The following is a 21,348-nucleotide window of genomic DNA, read 5'->3' as shown; positions in this document are numbered from 1 at the left end:
GGTGCCCTCTGCCTGCCATGAACTTGGTATACTCAAGTGTTTAATTCAGCGGCCTCTCTCATTTGAAAGGGAGACTGTTCCAGCACTCTGCCCACCATAGCTCCACTTTTACAGCTGCTCGTAAATTTCTGAACATGCAGAGATATCTTTAGCTGTGACTCCAGATATTTCCTGTTGAGCTGCAAGATGCAATCCTGCAAGCACACTGAGGCTAAATATACCCTCTCAGTCCAGGATTCAGCCAAATAAACAGGGGCAGCATCAACATGATTTTTTTAATCCAATGCTGAACAGGTTTTTTTTAGTTAGATTAATTAAGCAATTCTGTTTATTTTGGCAATTGAAGTCATTTCAGCTTCCCCTGAGCCTTTAACACCTAAGCATCATTTTCTCTCCTGATTCAAGAACTGACCAGAAGCCCTGGTGCAGGGAACTCACATATTTGAATACCGTGTGCCTCTTTAGCTCCGTACTTCTCGTTGCTTAAACAGATGGCCCCCTCAGCAGCCGACTCCGAGCAGCTGCCTTGTTCATTCTCACAGAATCCAGACTCCTCTTCAGCTTTGCCTAGGGCCTAGTCATTCAAGGGAGAATAAACCCTAGGATTCCCTATCAGGAATGTATCCTTTGGGGACTTGACAAAGGAAAAGGATGTTAAAATCTTTCCAGGTTTAATCGTGTGGCAGGAGGAATCTCCTCTCTAGAGTTAAGTTCTTGTCCACAAGGGATGCAGACCTTTTAATCAGACCCTAAAAACTTAGATTGTCATCCCGGGATGAGTCCCTGAGTTCCCGGAGAAAGTTCTATTCCTCCTGAATCTTTAGGGCAAGCAGTATCCACCAAATACCACTGGTTAGTTTCCTTCTAACCAAAATCAGCCAATTGCAGGCCTTCATAGACCAGGAAGATACTATGCCAAGAGAAGCCAAAGGAAGCAATGTCAGGAAGCCTAACTTTGGCACACAGATAACCAAATATGCACACACACCCCCACTCCAGCCCTCCTTAGAGAGACCATGGGCTGTGCCTGGCCACACCCCACCAGATTAAACTCCCCTCAAATGGTTGTTAGGGTCAACGAGGTCTACAGAGAACAGTTTATTCTCACCCATTTCTACCTGCCTCTTAACCAGGGTTCAGTGGGGTTAAAGTTTTAGCCATGAGTGTAGCGATGGAGCCTCATGTGACACTTGCATACTTTCTTGAGGAGGCCTGCCTGCAAAGATAAGTTTTGGATTCCCATTGAGGAAATCAGTTCCTCGATTCTCTCCTTTGAATGTCCTTTTTTGGTTTATGATGCTGAATATTTCTGTAACTCTCTGTAGGTTGGGGGCCTCTTTGGGGACTGTTATCATTTGGCAAACACTATTACACATCAAAATGTATTAATCAGGGCCAGCCACAAAGGCAAAGGTACTATAAGCAGTGGGCTTGAAAAATCAACAAGACAGGAGAAAAAGAAATCCAAATGAATGACAATCACAATCACTGTCCCTTATTCATGCATGCTAGGGCCAAGTGCTCTAAGCATGCTACATATAGCAACTTAGGAAGCCTCACAAAAACCCTGTGAAGTTGCATCCTTTCTGTTCCCATTCTTCCTTCTTAGGTACCTATTGTGTCCCAGGCGCTGGGCTAGACACAGGGGATATAGTGATGAATTAGATGGACAAGGCCCTGCACTCATGGAACAGACAACATGCTTGGTAATGAAACATACAATTGCACAAATAATTTCTAGAGGCCAGGGACTAGTTAGGATTCTGCAGCTCCAACAAGAGTCCTTCATCCATACAAGTTTCTGCATGTGGCATAGAAGACCCTAGAAACCCACAGTGGGCTCCCTGGGCTCTAGGTCCGTCCAGCCTCTCTAGCCTGACTTCTTCCTGTCTCATGCCCTATGCTTCACAATCCAGCAATATAGAACTGCTTGTCCACAGGGCTGTTCTTTACCTTCATTACTTTGCTCATGTCCCTCTTCCTCTAACGCATTGCTTAACCAATTCCCACACAGCTTCCAGGATCTACATCTGGAGAAAACTCTCCCTGACTCCCCTTGACCCAGCCAGGCTGGGTTAGTTGAACTTCTTTTGTGATTCCAGAGTCCCCCGTGCTAATCTCTATCACTGCACTTGCCTCACCGTTTCACAGGCATCTGTTGAGGGGCCTGTTTCTCACTAGCCTAGGTGCTCCCTGGGGATATACTTTGTTCATCTTTTTAGCCCCTGTCAAGTAGCACACTTCCTGTCCTGTAGAGTGCCATCAGCGAATACTTGATGGATGAATATGCATCTGTGCATGAGAATGTGCCTTCTGTGCTCTAGTGGAGAAGGTTAGGAATTGGGGGACTCTGTGTCCTATCTAATCGTTATTAATGGGATGAAAGGGAGCCTAGTAAGGTCCAGCAGTAGAGGCTGTAGCTGTTGGAGCAGGGAGGAGGAAGAAGGGGAGCAACTGTAAAAACCTCTCCAATTCCCCTAACACGCCCCCCCCGCCCCCAGACTCTCTTTGATCACTTGCAGTGGTGGGAAATGAAGCAACCTATTCCATGGTCCATTCTGTCGAAAAGTTTTCCCTTTTGTTAAACAAACTTGGCTGAAGACTTTTAGAAAGCTGTCCTCTAGGGCCAGGTGTAGTGGCTCATGCCTGTAATCCCAGCACTTTGGGAGGCTGAGGCAGGTGGATCACCTGAGGTCAGGAGTTCAAGACCATCCTGGCCAACATGGTGAAACCCCATCTCTCCTAAAAAATACAAAAATTTGCCAGGTGTGGTGGTGCGTCCCTGTAATCCCAGCTACTTAGGAGGCTGAAGCAGGAGAATCACTTGAACCCGGGAGGCAGAGGTTGCAGTGAGCCGAGATTGTGCCATTGTACTCCAGCCTGCGCAACAAGAGCGAAACTCCATCTCAAAAAAAAAAGAAAAAGAGAAAAGAAAAGAAAGCTGTCCTCTAGAACAACAGAGCAATTTGACTCTCTTTTCTATATAACAATTCCTCAAATATTTCAAGAGAATTGTTACGACCATCCTGTACTCATTTTTCTTTCCTAAATGATTCTAGTTGTCCAGCTTTTTCTCACTCTCATGTCACACCACTCTGGATACACTCCAGCCTCTTGGTATCTCTTTCAGAACGTGGTGTCCTGAGCTGAACAATATTCCAGATGGCTTCTGATGGGTATAGAATATAGTAGTGCAGTTTCTTTCCTGAATCTGCAGCTTAAGTTCAAATTCACGTGTTTTACAGCCTCATCACTTTGTCAGTTCTTACTGTTCCTTTGGGCAATGAAGCTCCTTGGTGTTCTGCATACAGTGAACTCTTGTCTGGCCACATGTAATAATTATAAAGTTATTGAGCATGTCCTGTGCCCATGAGCCAGGCGCTGTGCTAAACATGGTGCCATCAGTCCCTTACTTAATTCTCCCACCTACACTGAGGCTGAGTGAGGGTAAGTAATTTTCCTGAAGTGCTAGGTTTACAGCCCAGCAGACTGATTCCAAAGCCCACGTTCTATCTATCCCACTTCCCTGCATCCCATCCTGAACTTGTGTAGCTGGTTTCTTGTTCACCTGAATTCTAGATTTACCTCTGTTAAGTTTGACCTGAGTTTCTGCTCAACTTTCAGCATCTTGGAAACTCCCCAGGGAGAGTTTAGCTCATCTTTTCAGGTTTGTATCATTGTATCTGCTGCCTTCATCCACGTCAGTGACAGTGCCTTATCACTCCCCATTGACACCAATCTGGGTACCAGTAGGACCAGACTTTCAGCCAGCTTCCAAGGAACCTACTTTTCACTTCTATGCACTGTTTTCCATCTTGTCCAAAAGTCGTCATGAGAGAGTTTGCCAAATACCGTGTTGTTGAGAAGTATCACATATGTGGCATTCCCCTACTATAATCAGTTAACAGCAGTAAGGAATAGTGGGAAAGGTGGCCTCTTTGTTTTACCTATTTTCGGAAATCCTGTTTAATCTTTTCTCCTAAAACTTTGCAAGAAATCAATATCATGTTCACCTTTACCCCCTGTGTGAAAGTGGGCTATTGCCTTGCTTCTCTTCATGGTTCATTCCAGTATTCCATTATTTATTCATTCTCAATATTAACAGTGTTTCCATAACCACAGATGCAAAAAAAAAATTCATCTTAAATCATTTTTCTTTTCCCAAAAATATTAAAATAATGCATACTTCTTATAGAAATATCAAAATAGGTAAAGAAAGCACAAAACAAGGTTGTCTAACAGTCCTAGAGACAGCCTCTAACATCTGCAGTTCTTTTAATAACCTAGAAAGCAATTTGCCTAGGTGCTAAAACAATTTATGGCCAAAACCTAGAGTTGGTCTTCCACACCTAGAGCAGGGACCACAGCCTAATAGTAACTAGAAAAATTGTAAGGGAGAGATGCTGGTTCAAGGTGAGGAGTCAGGCCGGGACCTGGAGCAAGGGCAGGTTGGATGTGGAGGGGTAGGAAGCAGGAGTTCCCTGCCACGTGAGCCCCACAGACACCAGCCTATTCCAGCAGGTTCACTCGGTTTCTGCTGCATACTTCAGTGTGTTGATATTCAAGGCAATATATTGGAGTCCCCCATCCCTCTGGATGTTGTTTTCCTGGGGGAGTAACCGGACTGCTCTTCTGCTGCGGCTCTTCTCTTTCTGTCATAACTGCTGTGCCCTGTACCATCCAGCTGGAGAGTTTTATCTGGACACATTTCTGTCTTCCCCTCAAATGTCAGTTTGAACATCAAGATCGGAGGAGAAATCACATGGGCGAGAAGGTTCTTTCTGGGTGACTGTGATTTGTTGGACATCTGTCTCCCAAGTACATGATGTTCATTTTAGAACCAGTCTCTCAACCAATCACTGTGATTTTTCACAGATGGATGGATGGACAAACATCTAACAAAATGTCTTGTAGATTCTCGTCAAGAGAGGTTCAGGTGCCACGATGCCCAGAGGTCCCTTCCAGCTCAGTGGTTCTTTGAGTATGTGATTGATATTTTGGAAACAGGGATATCACTTGATGTATTTGTCAGTGGCTGGCGATCTTCAGGAAACTTTAGTTTGGTCCAGGAAAAGCCTTGAGGAAGATGTGACTAGTATAGAGGAATTTGGAGAAGAGACAAGACATGGATAAGGTGGAAAAGCCAATTCTGAGACAGTTGTTGCTGGAAAATAAACGGGGGCATCAGTAGAGGACCAGAAGTGTTCGATAACATACCAAGCATACTCCTGCAGCCGAACATGGCTGGAAGGGAGGCAGGAAAACTGCTGTAACTCTCATGTCGAGAGCTTGGCCCCAAAAGGCCACAAGAGGTCATACAAATCGAGGTTTCAGACCCAGATCAAAGTGTGTGTCTGGTATCAAATGAACAGCTGGGCATACATCAGTCTTTCTGGCCACCTCTGCACACACAGATCGATAACAATCAGCTGTAGTAGCCATATCTTAAAATATTAACAAAAAAAAGTTAAAAGATTCAGATTCTACCGTGACTCATTGGTTCTCTTCCTTTACACAGCAACGTATACTCAGGCCACATCTGCTGAGTAGGAAGGCATACCTTCCTTCCCTGGATGCCCAGAACTGTGATTTAGACAGGAGCCTCAGGAAATGCAGATGGCTTTCTCCCAAAACAAATTTTAAAAGTTGTCCTGAGTTGAACTGTGGAGGGTCAGGTAGGAATGTAACAAGGTTGCAGGAAGCAGCTAATCACAGACCTATTTTCCATCATTTGTTCATCACTCAGTCATTAGGTCCTAACTGCATGATAGGCACTGCAAGAGGCGAGTGAATACAAAGACAAAGGCTGGTAAGGGACCCCCAGCCAGGGGGAGAGAAACTGATGGGCATGCGGTTGTGACACAGGCATTGAGAAGGCCAGTGGAGGAAAGGCAGAAGGTGCTTTGGATATTCAGAAAGGAAGTGACCAGCCATGCTGATGGCAGGGAGGGCTTCCTGGATGTGATACTAGAGCTAGAGTTCAAGGATGAGTAGAAGGAGTTAGCCAGGTAAAGAAGGTAGGGGGACTGGAGGCAGAGAAAGCAGACAGGGGAGAGCAAGACACATTCAGCCAAATACAAATAGACTGGTAGGATCAGAGGTAACATGGGGGCTGGCATGGTGGCCCTCAACAGATGAGGCTGGAGAGGTGGGTCATGAAGTGTGCCCTGATAAGGAATAGGATTCTTTTTTTTTTGTTTTTTTTTTTGAAATGGAGCCTCACTCTGTCGTCCAGGCTGGAGTGCAGTGGTGCAGTCTTGGCTCACTGCATCTCCCAGGTTCAAGGAGTTCTCCTGTCTCAGCTTCCCCGGTAGCTGGGACTACAGGCCCATGCCACCTCGCCCAGCTAATTTTTGTATTTTTAATAGAGACGGGGTTTCGCCACATTGGTCAAGCTGGTCTCAAACTCCTGACCTCAGGTGATCCACGTGCCTCGGCATCCCAAAGTGCTGGGATTACAGGGGTGAGCCACCACAACTGGCCAGGAATAGGATTCTTACCCTGCTGGAGTGTGAGTGTGAGGGGGAGTACGGGCAGGCTCAGGACCTGGTGGCTAGAGGGTGTATTGGAGAGAAACCAGAGTGAAAAATGGACAACCAGCCAGGAGAGTAGCAGAGAGCTCCAAGGGAAAGTTGACAACCTGGACCAATGAAATGCCAAGTAGGGTGCTGTGGAGGAGGTAAAACTCCCTGATTCTCTCATAGCTTGGATATGAAGAGAGGGGGGCCGAAGATGAGGTCTAGGATGATCCCCCTGGCTCAGACATCAGGCTGGCAAGATGGCAACAGCATATTCAGAGGCCAGGAACACAGAGGCATGCATTTGAGACCAGAGCGGAGTGGGCAAGGTCACTGATTTCATTCTGGTTCCACAGTGAGTTATCTGTTGGCTGTGATAATGCGCTTCCAAATTGCTGTAGTGGCGGAAGACTTAGTCATGCATTCATATCAGGTGCTGCAATGTTAGAGAACCTCCATAAAAATGTTAGGGAGAAGGGCAGGGGTTTTGGCTTTGCAAAACCTGGGTGTTTCCCCAGATAATTATTCTTACTTTGGTTCTGAAAAATATTGTGTGCTGCCATTCACAATAACAACCGTTTCACGGGTGCCAAACTGTCAGACATTAACTCAATTCAGAGCAAAAAGTTGCAGAGGGTGTGGGGGGAATGTGCAGTGTGCAAAGAGCTGCCCGTGCTGGTAGCCTAAAGTACAGCCACAACCAAGTCATTTCCAGAAATGTTTTATTACGAGCTTGAATTTGCACATCAACTTCTCCAAGGCAGCTTCCCTGTGAGGTAGAAGTTAGCTAGTGCCTCGGGGTCCCTTTAAGGTTTAGGCTTGGAGTCCTTGACTCTCAGGTATAATTCTTGGGATATTCTATGAAAATGTTGACAGACAACTTTTTAAGGCCAACTTTCTGTCTTCAGCCATGTGTGATTCTGTTACATAGACCAATATACTACTGGTTTTAGTTCCCGTGTCTTGATGGAGCACAATAAAAATATCCTCAAAATTAAAGATCCATTTTATTCAATACCATGGACTTTAAAAGTGAATAACGTTTTATCAGTGCACATCATATTTTTCAAAATCATCAATGTTTTCACTGGGTGGAGGGAATGTTCCCTTCAAAGCATACTAAACAACCAATACATTGGGATTAGAAGGTTCAAAGTAGCATTCTTCCCCGGACAACCTACACGCTTTGCTGTCCTTATACTCCTGCAGTATGTTCATGAATACGCTGCAGAAAGTTGCTTTTTTTCTTCTACTATGTGCCGCTTTCCTAATGAATTATGTAGATGAACAGATAACTTTTGAGTTAACTTTCACACTTAGATTTATTCTTTCCCAGACCATAGCGGGTGTTTTGACATAAGTCCTGCAGAGCTAGAAATTTGACTTCAAATTTGCAAAAACTATTTTCAACCAACTTTGGACCCCACAGTGTTCATTAAATGAATTAGAAATTACAGAGTTAGGGGGTTTTTTTAATTTTATTTTAACTATGGCCATATCTTGATCCATTGCCTAAAATTCATACAACGAGAAATTTTGGTAGAACTTCCTACACTCTTCAGGCTCTTCCTGGCCTGTTGTAGTTTCTTCAACAGACTGCCCAGGGCCCCTGTGTTAAATGTGTCAATGTTTACTTAATACTGACATGCAAAAGCTCACTCTTTCTCCTTCTTTTTCTGCTGTTGTAGTAAACCATATATAGGGACCAAAAATTAATTGGAAATCCTGAATCTTGCTCTGTCGCCCAGGCTGGAGTGCAGTGGCGTGATCTCCACCTCACTGCAAGCTCCGCCTCCCAGGTTCACACCATTCTCCTGCCTCAGCCTCCCATGTAGCTGGGACTACAGGCACCCGCCACCACGCCCAACTAATTTTTTGTACATTTAGTAGAGACGGGGTTTCACCGTATTAGCCAGGATGGTCTCGATCTCCTGACCTCGTGATCCACCCGCCTCGGCCTCCCAAAGTGCTGGGATTACAGGCGTGAGCCACCATGCTGGGCTGGCACAGTTTTCTTAAATCCACATTGCTGAGGTAGTGGGAGGTCCAAGCCAAATAAGGAGCAGGCTTTCTCCAATGTCGTTCCCAGTGCATTTCACTCCCAGAGTCTACAGGTGCTATTCTGCCTTACGGCTGTTGAAATACGGAACAGCAAACCGGCTGTCATTCGTAAGAATTGGTGCCGGCCAGCTGGCCAAGCCAACTACAGGAATAAAGACGTGCCTTTTCACTCTGATACACGGGGACTTGCTCTGAGCAGACAGCTGAAGAATCTCAGGTGACAACCCCGGGGAAATGGTGTTTGTGGCACTCAGGCATTCGCCACCCTGAAGAGGCAAAGCAACACATAGGATGTCAGCCTGCTGATTAAGGAGAACAGAGGCCGACCGTGCCTGCTTCTGGGACTTTGGGCAGAGGAAGAGAAACTGAGGGGAAAGCTTAGATGACTACATGTTATAAATAAACTTTAAATAATTTTAAAAATTAATTTTATTTACAGTGTCTTGTTTACTAGGAAAGAATCATGAAGAATCACAATTGCACTGGGCTGGTCATTTTTTAAAAATTGAACCTAAAGTATAATCCAGAGACCCTTGTGTATTATGGAAGTGTAAATAGGTCATATCTTTCCAGAGGGTATTTGATAATATGTACCAAAACATGAGCCTTAAACACATTCACGCTCTTTGACACAAAACTACTTTTAGGAATTTACTGGAAGGAAATAATCAGAGATATACCTAGAAGTTTAGGTACAAGAATGTTCATTTCAGCATAAAGTAGTGAAAATTGGAAATGATTTAAATGTCCAACAATAGGCAATTGGTTAAATAAATGATAACAGCTTTATACAATGGAGTAATATGCAGCTATGATCCTTGTCTTGTTTGAATGAATGTTTTGGTTGGAAATATATTGAGTGATTACCATTTTGTGGTAACAATTAGCAGTGATTTTGCTTTCCCATTTTATATTTTTCTGTGTTGTCCACATTTTCCATAGTGGATAAATTTATAATCAAGAAGAAAATAATGTTTAAAGAACTATAAGAACATAAACATGTGATTAAAATTAGTGATATTTTACATTTAAAAACTCACCCATAATTGACCTCCCTAATACACCTTTGTTTTGCATAGTAATATTGTTTGCATTAGGCACTTGTTTAAGTTTTGTGGTTTCAGTCATAGGGTATATGCCAGTTTATATGTTACTATTCAACTAATATTTTAGTCTATAATTATCACATTCGTAACTTTATAACATTACAACATATTAATGTACATATGTATAGTAGGTAGTATTAATTCTTAATTCTGCCTTGGGCAAAGAGGGTTTTCATTAACTCTCACCCCTCCCTCCACCCCAGTCTCCAGACAGAGTTAATCATTCCCTTATCTGTCTTTTGCTCATTACACAGTTCTTCGTTTCCATTTGTCTCCTTTCTGATGTAGGAGTTCCTTGAGGGCCAGCCATACCTGTGTGTCTTGGTAGCCCTGGTGTCCAGCACTGTGTCTGGCATATGCATGAGAGAAAGGAGAGATGGATCCACAGATGGACAGACAGAAGAAATGAGTGGGGCTAAGCTTTGATAGTTTAACATCTATTTGACTTGAGTGGCCTTGTAAACTTATTAATCCTCACCTCAGCCTCAGGGAAGTATGTAGGGAAGGAGCATAAAAGATCTGCAGTTGCCCTAATACAGATATTTTTCCCTTCACTTATTTTGTAAAATTATATTTTATTTTCATGGTAGTTTTAGACTCAAGGTTATAAAGGCCTGCTTATAGTAGTTCTCCTACCAGCTCTGAAACTCACCTTTAACTTTTTTCTGTCAGGATTTTCTCCATCATGAGTATTAATCACGTTCCTTTCCAAATTTGTATCAATACCCATAATAGCAGTTAAAATGCTCCTAGCAAAAAATAAATAGATAGATAGATAGATAGATAGATAGATAGATAGATAGATAGATAGATAGAAAGAAAAGAAAAAAGCAAAGAGGCAGGCTGCTTAATGGGTACAGAGTTTCTGTTTAAGATGAAAAATTTCTGGAAATAGATCGTGGTTATCGATCACACAACATTGTGAAGTACTTAATGCCACTGAATTGTACATTTAAAAGGAGTTAAAATGATAAATTTTATGTTATGCATATTTTACCCCAATGAAAAGGGAAAGAAGGAAAATAGGAATTGAGTGGTATGGAGCCCACTCTTTCTACTAATCTGTTTTTCACTAGCTGAGCCCTCTCCTGAAACAGGATTCAAGATGGTCGTAAGTCTTTTTGAAGACAGGAAGAATAAATTCTTCAGGTTTGTATCGTATCCTATTATCTTGACCTAGCAGATAGGTTCAAAAAAATCACCCTAGCCTGCAAAAACCTCACCATCCTATTTTCTTTCCCCCTGTTAGCTCTTCCCAGTGTCACCACAAGGAAGTGGCTAATGACATAGCATTAACAGCCTGAAGAACTATGGTTATCAATGTAGAGGGACATTTTTTTCCCTTAAAATTATTGCCTGCCTCTAGCTTTTTTTTCTTCTAGAATCCAGCTAAAATCATTTAGGTGTTAGTGCTGCGATCTTCGAGTGGCCATGTTACTTCTTATCTGTACACATGCTGTCTCTGGAGAAATATGTATAAATGCTATGTGGTAAAGTTTTTATTATTATCATTTAGAAAAATACAGAATGTATTTGTGCCAAGCCTTCCCTGAATGAAGACATGAGAAGTCCTGGCTTCCAAAGCTTCCCATGACCTGCCAGCCACTTTCCCAGCCATCCTCTTTTTGGCCCAAAGAGGCTGGGGAGTGGTTATCACTCACCCCCTTTTCATAGGTGGGGTTGTGAGCACAGAGAGAGCCGGGCTAGGTCCAGGGTGGGTGTCACACACTGGAAGAGGAGTTAGGTCCACCATGCTAGACCTGGTGGTTGTATAGGAGCCTAGTCCCAGGCCTGTGCCCATGCAACCACAGGCCTAAATACCATATCTCATTGATCGTAAGATCACATTTTTACATCTGTGAAATCAGGATGCATCTTACAATTGATGGCATACCATAGTTCTGTAGGGTGCTTTTTTCTTTCTTTCTAGTAGTACATAACATGAGCCTTAAAATTTATCAGTCTTAAAGCTAATGAAATAGGAATTATTAGGGAGAACCTACAGATAGCCATCTGTAACATTTTGTAGAAATTGCTGAAGTATCTATCTGCAAGGAAAGTTAGAATTTGAATCCCAAAGTCGCAGTCAAGAGAAAACATAAGGCTATTCCAGAGTTAGGCAGTAATGATAAGCTTCAGATTTCTGCTGCTGGGCTCAGACCATAGTAGTAATAAATGCAATACAGGCTTCCTTTTATATGGAGGCTCCTTGAGGTCTCTGCTTTGAATGTGTACCTTTGTTTATCAAAAGGAGCTATATTGTAACCTTACATGCAGACACTATAAGAAATAAGAATGGATACTTTGTGGATTAGAGGTCAAAGGTGTCATTGTAACTCCATGGCTTGCTGTGGGCAAAATTGTGACCTGGGCTGAGTGTATTCCAGTATCCTCTTTCCTCCTTCCTCCAGGCACAAGGTCTACCCACTGGCTCCCTGGGTTCCATCAAACCCACCCATCTGTGTACCACCCCTTAGAACCTAAGCACTGTTTAGGGTTAGGGGCTGTTGTGGGTTATATATACAGGTTGAGCATCCTAATCAGAAAAGCTAAAATCTAAAATGCTCCAAAATCCAAAATTTTTTGAGCACTGACATGATACCACATGTGGAAAATTTCACGCCTGACCTCATGTGATGGGTTACAGTCAAAATGCAGTCAAAACTTTGTTTCATGCACAAGTTATTTAAAATATTGTATGTAATTACCTTCACACTATGTGTATAACATGTATTATGAAACATACATGAATTTTGTGTTTAGACTTGGGTCCCATCCCCAAGATACCTCATTATATATATGCAAATATTCCAAAATCCCAAGAAATTCATAATACTTGTGATCCCAAACATTTTGGATAAGGGATACTCAACCCGATTATGTTAGACTACTCCAAGTAATATTTTAAGTATCATAGTAATCTCCTAGAAGATCTAAACCCAAATGGGAAAATGTTATATTTAGACAGGGATATGGGAGAGATATTTTTCAGAGGCATTTTGTTATTTGTCACATACCTATGGGCAGCTACCCACCCCATCTTTCTTTGCCTACTCTGCAGGCCAGATCCAGAGTTAGACCCTGAAGACAGACGACTGACCTTCAGGTCTAACTAACTTGAAGAAAAGAGTGATTGAATCACAGGAGGCAGCTTACCAGTTGTTCCAAATAGGAGTAGACATCTCCACTCCCACTACCGATAAAAGAATGCTCATTTTCAACTGAGGCCTAAGTCAGAAATGTAAAAGCAAAACAAAAACCCTTCTTCTGAAACCTCCTCCCACTCTAGTTTTTAAAAGAGGGCAGGGGGTAGGAGGTAGTGATGAGACCTGAATGTGAGAAATGCTAGGATGAAAATCTATCACTAACTTTTGAAATTCAAAATAGAGTGCCTTAGGAAGGCCATTTTTAAGTAAAATATACAAAGAAAGTAATTGAGCCTAAAGAGGGCCTAACTACCTCTTTAAATTTATATTTTTATCAGCTGCAGGAGGGTAGACTTCTTCACTGGGGTCAGACAGAGTGAACAACGGAGGAGTGAATTCCAGTGTGTCGAGTTTCATCACGTGGTGTAATATGGTTCAGATACAGCTCAATCAGTAACTCTCAAATTCAAAGAGTATTTAAGGCTTAATATCTCCAAGGAACAAAGAGAAGAAAGCCCAAAACTGCACCAAAGGCCATTTCTAGAGTCCACCTGGTTTGCATTTAGTGCAGAGGCAGCAAATGCTGAACCATCCTCAGAAGGAGGACTCACGACCCACCGCCTAGGAGGCCTCTCTTTCCCTCTGATCGGTTGATTTTACTGAAGCTAGAGAGTGACCCACAGGGGATGCTGTGTTGCTTCTAAAGCTTCTAATGCCACCTACGAAGGACTGGGGAATTGTCACCCCTTCTTCCCTGTCACTTGGAGCTATGGGAGGCACCCAGGGGATCTGAACCCTCCCTTCCCCTTCACTTAGCATTGAAATATCATGTGGGCAATGAGCTACCTTATCTTGGGGGTTTGGAATTCTTGCAGATGAATTCCAAAGCACTCTGCCATTCAGAGTTTCTTGTGTGTTTCACGGCTGTGTTTGGCATCCTATTGGCACTTCAGGGTACAATCAAATTCACTGTCACTCTAGTGACATGAATAATCCATCCATATTAATGAAATGATAGCTGTTCCTTGCCATCTCTTTTCTTATTCTTAAGTTGATTTCAAATAACATGAATTCCACTTTTGGCAGAATAGGGTGGGGGGTGTTCTTATTCATCTCCACTATGGGAGTTGAGAGGGGGACAAAGAGATAATGGAATGATGGTGATGTAGAATAACTGTAAAATAATTACTGCATTGCTCAAAACTCTGTATTATTCATCTATGTAGTGAGAGCTCCTGTTTGGTACCACACTTGAGTGGCAACCTCACCAATTAGCACTGCCACCGCGGGTCTGTGAATTGCATGTGAAAATAGAATTTGTCCAGAAGTGCTCATGCAAATTGTGCAACACAAATGTGGCCTCCATGTCAAGTCCTTTCACGTGTTCTGACAGACTCATGTCTTTCCAGATTTCTCTGATCGGCGCCCCCCACCCCCTTGACAGTTACCAGAGCTCATAAGCCAAAGGAAATAGTTCCTGTTGCCATGAGTACTGTGTCTGTGGTGAGGTTTATGAGCTGCTCCTAGGGCTGGGTTTTTGCCTGAGAAAACAATCAGATTTTCACTGAGATCTGCAAGAAAGCAGATTAGGAAGGGAATATATGCAAATATCTATGTTAATGCCACCAAACCTATAACTTGGCCCCATGGTGCTTGTGTAGCAGTTCTCTTAGAGAAAACTTTTTTTGCATTTAATGTATATTTCATGTTTTTGGAATCTGTGTTAATGCAAAGAAACCTGGAAAGCAAAAGCATTAGGTCAAATATGAACTTGGCTATGATTTTATATAATTGGGGTATATCATATCTTTGTGAACATAGAAACTGTACATTTATAAACCATTCTTTGCCTTTTCTCAATTTGAGGAAATTTCCAGTCTTTCCTGAGGAAGAAAATATTTTTTTCCATTTGAGCTCTGTTTAGAGCTTTTGGATTGTTTTTAGTTGGCAGTTTGTGGGGGACCAGATGGGAGGGAAGAGGTGCCCTCTGGAACTTCAAGGACGTGTGCAGCCACAATCGTGCCGACACTCTGTTCACCAAAGAAGCAGGGTCAAAATGGTGTGCATGCAAAGAGGAGCCCCTAAGAGAGGCTCTCTTCGGAGGCCAGCAAAACAAAGCCGGGTTGAGTTTGCAGGCCTTGAAAATGGCCGCTGGCAAAATACCTGGTCAGGCCGAGACCTTCTTTTACTTTTCCCTGCCTTTCTACCGTTCAAAACCTCGGAACAGTTACTTGAAATTGCTCAACTTTCCAAAGCTACTTGCATTCAGACTGAAACAAAAAAAGAAATTTTACCCCAATTGTGCTTTTGCTCCTTATCCCAGAAACATATAGACTATAGAAAGCACAGCTGTGGTCAAGCTGAACCTCATCCTGATTTGGGGGACTGAGCCGAAAGTGTCCTCCCAGCCAGGGTCTGTTCTTGGCCTCTTCTCAGCCTGACTTTTCCCCAGCAGCCTCCTGCTCCTTCAGTTTCACTCATTCCCACTGATGCATTTTGTCCTCTTCTCTCCCCCTTGTTGTATGGTTTGATGTTCAGGACAAGAGATCCTTTCTGCAGTTGGTTCTCAATCTGAGCTCCACTTCTTTCCATTTCTAGACCCTCCTCCTGGTATTCAGATCCCTTAGTGACTCTATTTTGGGGTGTGAGCCTGTTTCTCTGAAGCCCCTGAAAGGAAAGTGATAGGCATCTTGGTGACCAGCCCTAGAAACCCCAGCCTAGGGAGTGTCTTCTCTTATGGCTCTAGTGCCCCAAACCTCAATTCCCATCTTCCTGTTTAGCCCCTGGACAATGTAAAGAGATAGAGGCCCTCTTAGAGCCTGTGAGTATCTGGAAGCTGAATGTACCATGGGCAGTGTTCCTGTGAATTGTTTTCCCATCCCCCTTTCAAAGGCCCACCACCTCTATATGTGCATTTTTTTTTTTTTTTAGACGAAGTCTTGCTCTGTCCACCCAGGCTGGAGTGCAGTGGCATGATCTTGGCTCACTGCAACCTCCACCTCCCGGATTCAAGCAATTCTCCTGCCTCAGCCTCCCAAGTAGCTGGGATTATAGGCACCCACCATCATGCCCAGCTAATTTTTGTACTTTTGGTAGAGACAGGGTTTCACTGTATTGATCAGGCTTGTCTCGAACTCCTGACCTCAGGTGATCCACCCACCTCGGCTTCCCAAAGTCCTGGGATTACAGGCATGAGCCACCACGCCCAGCCTATATGTGCATTCTTATTACTCTTAATAAGTATCAGTAATCAAATGATGTGTGAAAGGAATATTTTTTTTTCTTTTTTGAGAGGGAGTCTCGCTCTCTCGCCCAGGCTGGAGTGCAGTGGCATGATTTCGGCTCACTGCAACCTCCACCCTCTGGGTTCAGGCAGTTCTGCCTCAGCCTCCCGAATAGCTGGGATTACAGGCACACACCACCACACCCGGCTAATTTTTGTATTTTTAGTAGAGACAGGGTTTCACCATGTTGCCCATGCTGGTCTTGGACTCCAGACCTCAGGTGATCCACCCGCCTCGGCCTCCCAAAGTGCTGGGATTACAAACGTGAGTCACTGCACCTGACCTACAAGAAAGATTTTTTTAAAGTTCTTCCCCCCAGAATTCATTCTCTAAGTAAAGAGATGCAGATGCTTAAAGGAAAAGTTTCTGTCTAAAAGGTGGGGGAAAGTTGCCCGTGCTCTGCACTCTTCTCCCTCCTCCCACCGGCGCCACAAACTCTCAAGTTACATTTCCTTCCTCAGTGATGCAGAGAGTGTGGATTTAGTATAAGCTTTAAGGGTTCAAATAGATTGGTATTTCCACCCTACAGAAACCATCATTTAAGGATTGACTTCCCTGCACGTTCTGAGGACAGGACTTCCCTCCACCCTCAACCCCTTTGCTTTTCCAAGAGCACAAAACGAAACCACTAAGGGCTGCACAGACTCAGTTGGTTCCAAACACAGGAACAGTGAGAAGCAATTGCTGCAAGCCTTGGGCCATGAAGGAAAGCCACGGCCGGTGGCCCACAATTTCTTAAGATGAACCCCCGACAAAAGCTAGCCTAGTCCAGGACAGCAGACGCCAGCAACCCCCTCCCACCCCGACTCTCCCTAGGCTTTTTATTACCTTTACTTGATCAAAGGAAGGAAAGCAATCGGTCTCTCTTCTACTTGTTTAATAAAAGAAAACATAATCATAGTTTGACACATTACTTTTGGTGGGTGCACAGAAAGAATATGCTATATTAGAAAGGGAGAGAGGAGGAGAAGGGGGGAGGTGAAAGGAAAACAAATTGGCTGCCTGCAGAGGTCCAGTGTCAAACGTCTGCGGAATCTTGTTCCTTTAGATACTGTGGGAAAGACCATGGCAACGAGGGGCCCTAAGAGCGAGAGAGACAGATGGGGAGATTTGCAGCCCCTCCCTGGGATTAGAAGACAGAACAAATAGGTGAAGCAATCCATTTTCCAGAGCCCAGTGGTAATTTCAGAGTGTTGTGGACCAGGAAATCTGCTTCTCCTCTGTTGTCTTGATAAGGGGTAGGAAAATTTTCAAAGGGAAGATTTTTCATTTTCTCAGAGAAGACACTTAGCCTCCAAGTTGGTGATATAAAACATGTTTTTACCTGAAACCACCAAGGTATTCTTAACTTCAATCATAAATTTTCAACAGTCCAACTGGTTGTGTACTGATGAATTATTTTGTTAGAAATTATTCTTATTATCATCACTAGTTCAGATTTAAAAGGTTAGTGGAACACATGCAATGTTAATTATCTTATAAAAATATAACATACCATTTCTGTTGCAAACAAGATTTAGCAATAAGACCAAGAGTGATTTTCTAACTTTTTAATCAAAAATCCAACCGAGAGCTTATGCTTAGGAAATATTTAGTTATCACATTTGTTATGAAGTCTACTTGTCATGAAAAGTCTTTAATTGGGCCACCATAGAACTTTCGTTATTACTTGTCAGGCCTTCTTGAAAAAAGGTGAGTGAATGAAACATTTAGTAGCAGGAGAAAGTTGGAGAAACAAGTTAAGGAAGCACAAAAACCAAAAGGTTTCTTCTTCTCCAAGTTGTTGTGGTCACATTTCCTGTTACTGCCTGCCATCTTTCCTTCATCCCCAGGATGTATTGTGAGGGCTTTGGAAATATTCACAGTATATACCTACTGTTCTACTCCCTGTCAAAAACCAAGTGGTATGTTTAAAATCCTGTATACTAAATTCACATTTAAATAAATTTAGTTTTTTAAAAATAGGGAAGGCCAGAAAAACTAGCATTATTTTTACCTGCTTTTAAAGCAGGGATCACTATATCTCTGCCAGGTTTCTGGTAGCCGTGTGGGCTGGGCAGAGCACAATAATAGAGACAAGAAATGAGTGGGAGGAGGTGGGACCCCAGACCGGAAAGTGACCCCAGATATTTGCACATGAGAATTATTATTCTTGCAGGAATATGCCTGGCAAGTGCATTTGGCTTTTTTCAGTTCCCACAGTCAAGTGCCAAATCTCAGCCAGCTTCCCCTCACCTCCTGATGGGATTACCCCCATAGCTGCCTCCCAACCCTTCCTGCTCACTTTTCTCTTGATCCAGCCCCATTCTAATCTCTGCTTTACCTGACACTAGCTTAATCTCCTTAAAGTAATGCATTCAGCGTTTATTCCATTTAAGAACCTGCTGTGGCTCCTGATGGCCGGTGGTCGAGTCGGCTGGATCTGCCTGCATGCAGACCTGTCCATGGCCAGTCCCACCCTGCGAAGCTTTCCTCTTACACATCCCAGCAAACACCCCAGCTTTGGGTGGCCACCTCCCTCCTTGCAGGTGGCCACTCTCCTTCCTTCCTTCCTTCTCTTCTCACTCAAATCCAAATCTACACTTCCATCAAGGCTTTCACTCAAGTCCCTGCTTATCCATGAAGCTCTTTCCAAGTGGAACCAGAGAAATGTTAGAGCGAGTAGAAACCTTGGAGAATCCCTGGACTGGCTTCCTCATTTCATAAAGGAGAATACTGAAGCTTAGAAATGTTCAGTGACTTGCCCCAGTTCAAACACTGCCTAGAACTCATGTGCCTTGTATCCACATTTGGGCCTCTTTCTATGCCATGCCACCGCTCCGCCCATCCCGGGTCTGGTCGGCCTGACTCTATGGAAATCAAATGGAAACAGAACACATGCCACACGGCTTGCCTCTTGACCAGCCGGTGTCATCTTTGAGCTGTTCCGTGAAGCGCACCTAGTCTCTGCACTCGGATTTCAGTCTCCCTCCAGGACAGGGGCCGTGGCTGCACTGCACTGAGAGTCTGAGAGTCCCACCAGAGCCCCTGCCATTGTGCTGGGGTACTGGGCCTGTGCAGACTCCTTGAGCAATAAAAGTTTTTCAAAAAGTGGGATGCATATTCAGATTGAAAGAAAACTTTAATAGCAAAATGAACACGCCACACATTGTGTTCTAGTGCTCAGACTTCAGGGGGAGGTATACTTGTTTTCTGAGCAATATTTGCATTTTAGCCATGAAGTGACTTACTCCACATAAAATCCCAAGCAAAGCTATAACCACAACCCATGCTCCTGGGGGGTGGTATATCATATTAAGCAAGTGGGTTGTTTGCTTATTTGTTTTGTTTGTTTGTTTTAGCTGTGAGTGTTCTTTAAGAAAAATCAACTCTAAGATCTGGAAGCTGAAACTGAAAATGGCACTAAGGATATACAATGCCGTACAGCTTGAAGGGAAGGGTCTGAGGCTCCATGTTCTCAAACCAGATCCCTGAACCTCTATTAGGTCAGCCACCTTGGCAATCAATTTAACTGACCTAGTCAGCCTTCCTTATCTAAGTCTCTTAGCAGAAGGTGAATCAGAGTATTCCAGACCTCTCTAGGTTCCTACCCAAGGTGTTTGTGCATCTGACTACAGGATATATTTGGGCTGTGTCCCCAAGAAACCTCTGAGAGGTACTAAGAGTGACTGGGACCCTACTACTACAGCAGTGACAACTCTTAGTGACAATGACCGTGGCAGGACTCTATGGCCATGGGGATGGCCCCTCCACATGTGAGCTCTCAGCACCCTGTACATGAATGTTCACTCCTTGAGGACTTACTTTTATTTATTAATGGGGACTCAGAGACCCCATCTTTCCTTCAAAATTCTCTGTGACTACATCAAAGAAAAAAGGAATCAAGATTGGCCTTGTCAACCTTTTTTATATGCTTCTAAATATGATTCAGAGGTAGTGTTCTCAAGGCCTTCAGTACAAATTATCCCCTGAGAACCTAAGGAAAATAAAGGATCTCACGCTGGCTGGCTTTTCCCCGTGTGGCATCCTTAGGATCTGAGACAGATTTCAAGTTCAGTTTCCAGGTTTCTCATCCCCACTCACCCCTCCTCCACTCCTCAGCAAGTTTACAGCCGTGTCTATTTAGTGTCAGCTTCCAGAAAAGGTTTGGTTGACTTGAGAAGGGTTTAATAATTGCTGATTGAGAAATTGTGTATTCTTAAAATGGGGGAGAGGATAAAGGGAAACAGAAACACAAAGGGGAAAGTAATTATTTGGGCCAAAGTACAAGAAACTGTGTCTATTAGAGAAATGGTCCAAAGGGAAGGAAGACCAGAAACAGGATACCTAGTGTCCAGGGAGCTTTCTCAGGTTGACAAGTCTCCTGAACAGCAGGTTAGATCTCCCTGTCCTACTCCAGCATTAATCACCCTGCCCCTCCTGTTCTGATGTTATCCTCCCACAAGCAGTCACCTTGGAGAGAAGTGGTCATGGTTGCAGCAGCTCTTAAAGGAGGCGTGTAACTTTAGGTGGAGACGTGTATATGTGAATCGTGGTTATGCTGTAAAGCAGCCCGCCTGGATCTGGGAAGCAGAGTGAAGGTGGGTATGAAGTCAACTAGCTAGAGGAGAAATTACCCCAGAAAGCTTTTGGGGAAAGATGAGGGGGTGGTAGTGGCCATTTGAGGGGATATCATGGTAAGGAGGTCAGACTTGGCTTTAGTTTCTGGTGGAAAGAAATTAGGAAACTGGTGCTACATCCCAGATGTTTAAGCAAAAATATTTATGCTTTTAGAAGGGATAGGTGGCAAAAAATATTTGGTGCATAACCCCCATCTTGGAAGACCTCTATTGTTACAGTAAAAAAGGTGGATTCATTCCTCACTAAATTTTCCCATCAACTTCCCAAGGGCAATTATACTGTGCGCAGGATAAATACAGGACGTATAAAGAATGTTTATTCTAGGGTCTCGTTTCGTATTCAGCTACCAACTTAACTTTTATCCTAAGCAAAAGTGGTCATTTGTAAACAGGGATATTTTCCTCCACACAGCTGAGGAACTGAAGTGACCATTAAGAACCAACAAAATCTGAGCTGAAAATATAGGCCCCACCTAAAGTTTCTAATTTCCTCATTACTAATAGGGACGATACTGAGAGCAAACCTTTATGAGCGCCTACTATAAGCCAAGCTCTGCTGAATCATGCTTCCCAAGAAGAGTTCTGATTAAAGAGAGTGAAAAGTTTAAGATGGC

General features: G+C 43.5%; 1 protein-coding gene across 4 annotated transcripts in view; it reads left to right on the top strand.

Moving 5' to 3' along the window:
* Positions 1-21,348, top strand: part of MAML3 (mastermind like transcriptional coactivator 3) — a 441,377-nt gene that overhangs the window by 394,395 nt on the left and 25,634 nt on the right. The gene's annotated exons all lie outside the window — the stretch shown is intronic.

This window comes from Symphalangus syndactylus, chromosome 4 (assembly GCF_028878055.3).
Source record: "Symphalangus syndactylus isolate Jambi chromosome 4, NHGRI_mSymSyn1-v2.1_pri, whole genome shotgun sequence".
NCBI lineage: Eukaryota > Metazoa > Chordata > Mammalia > Primates > Hylobatidae > Symphalangus > Symphalangus syndactylus.
Note: the sequence above shows the minus strand (reverse complement) of the source record. Positions and strands in the feature narration are given on the sequence as shown.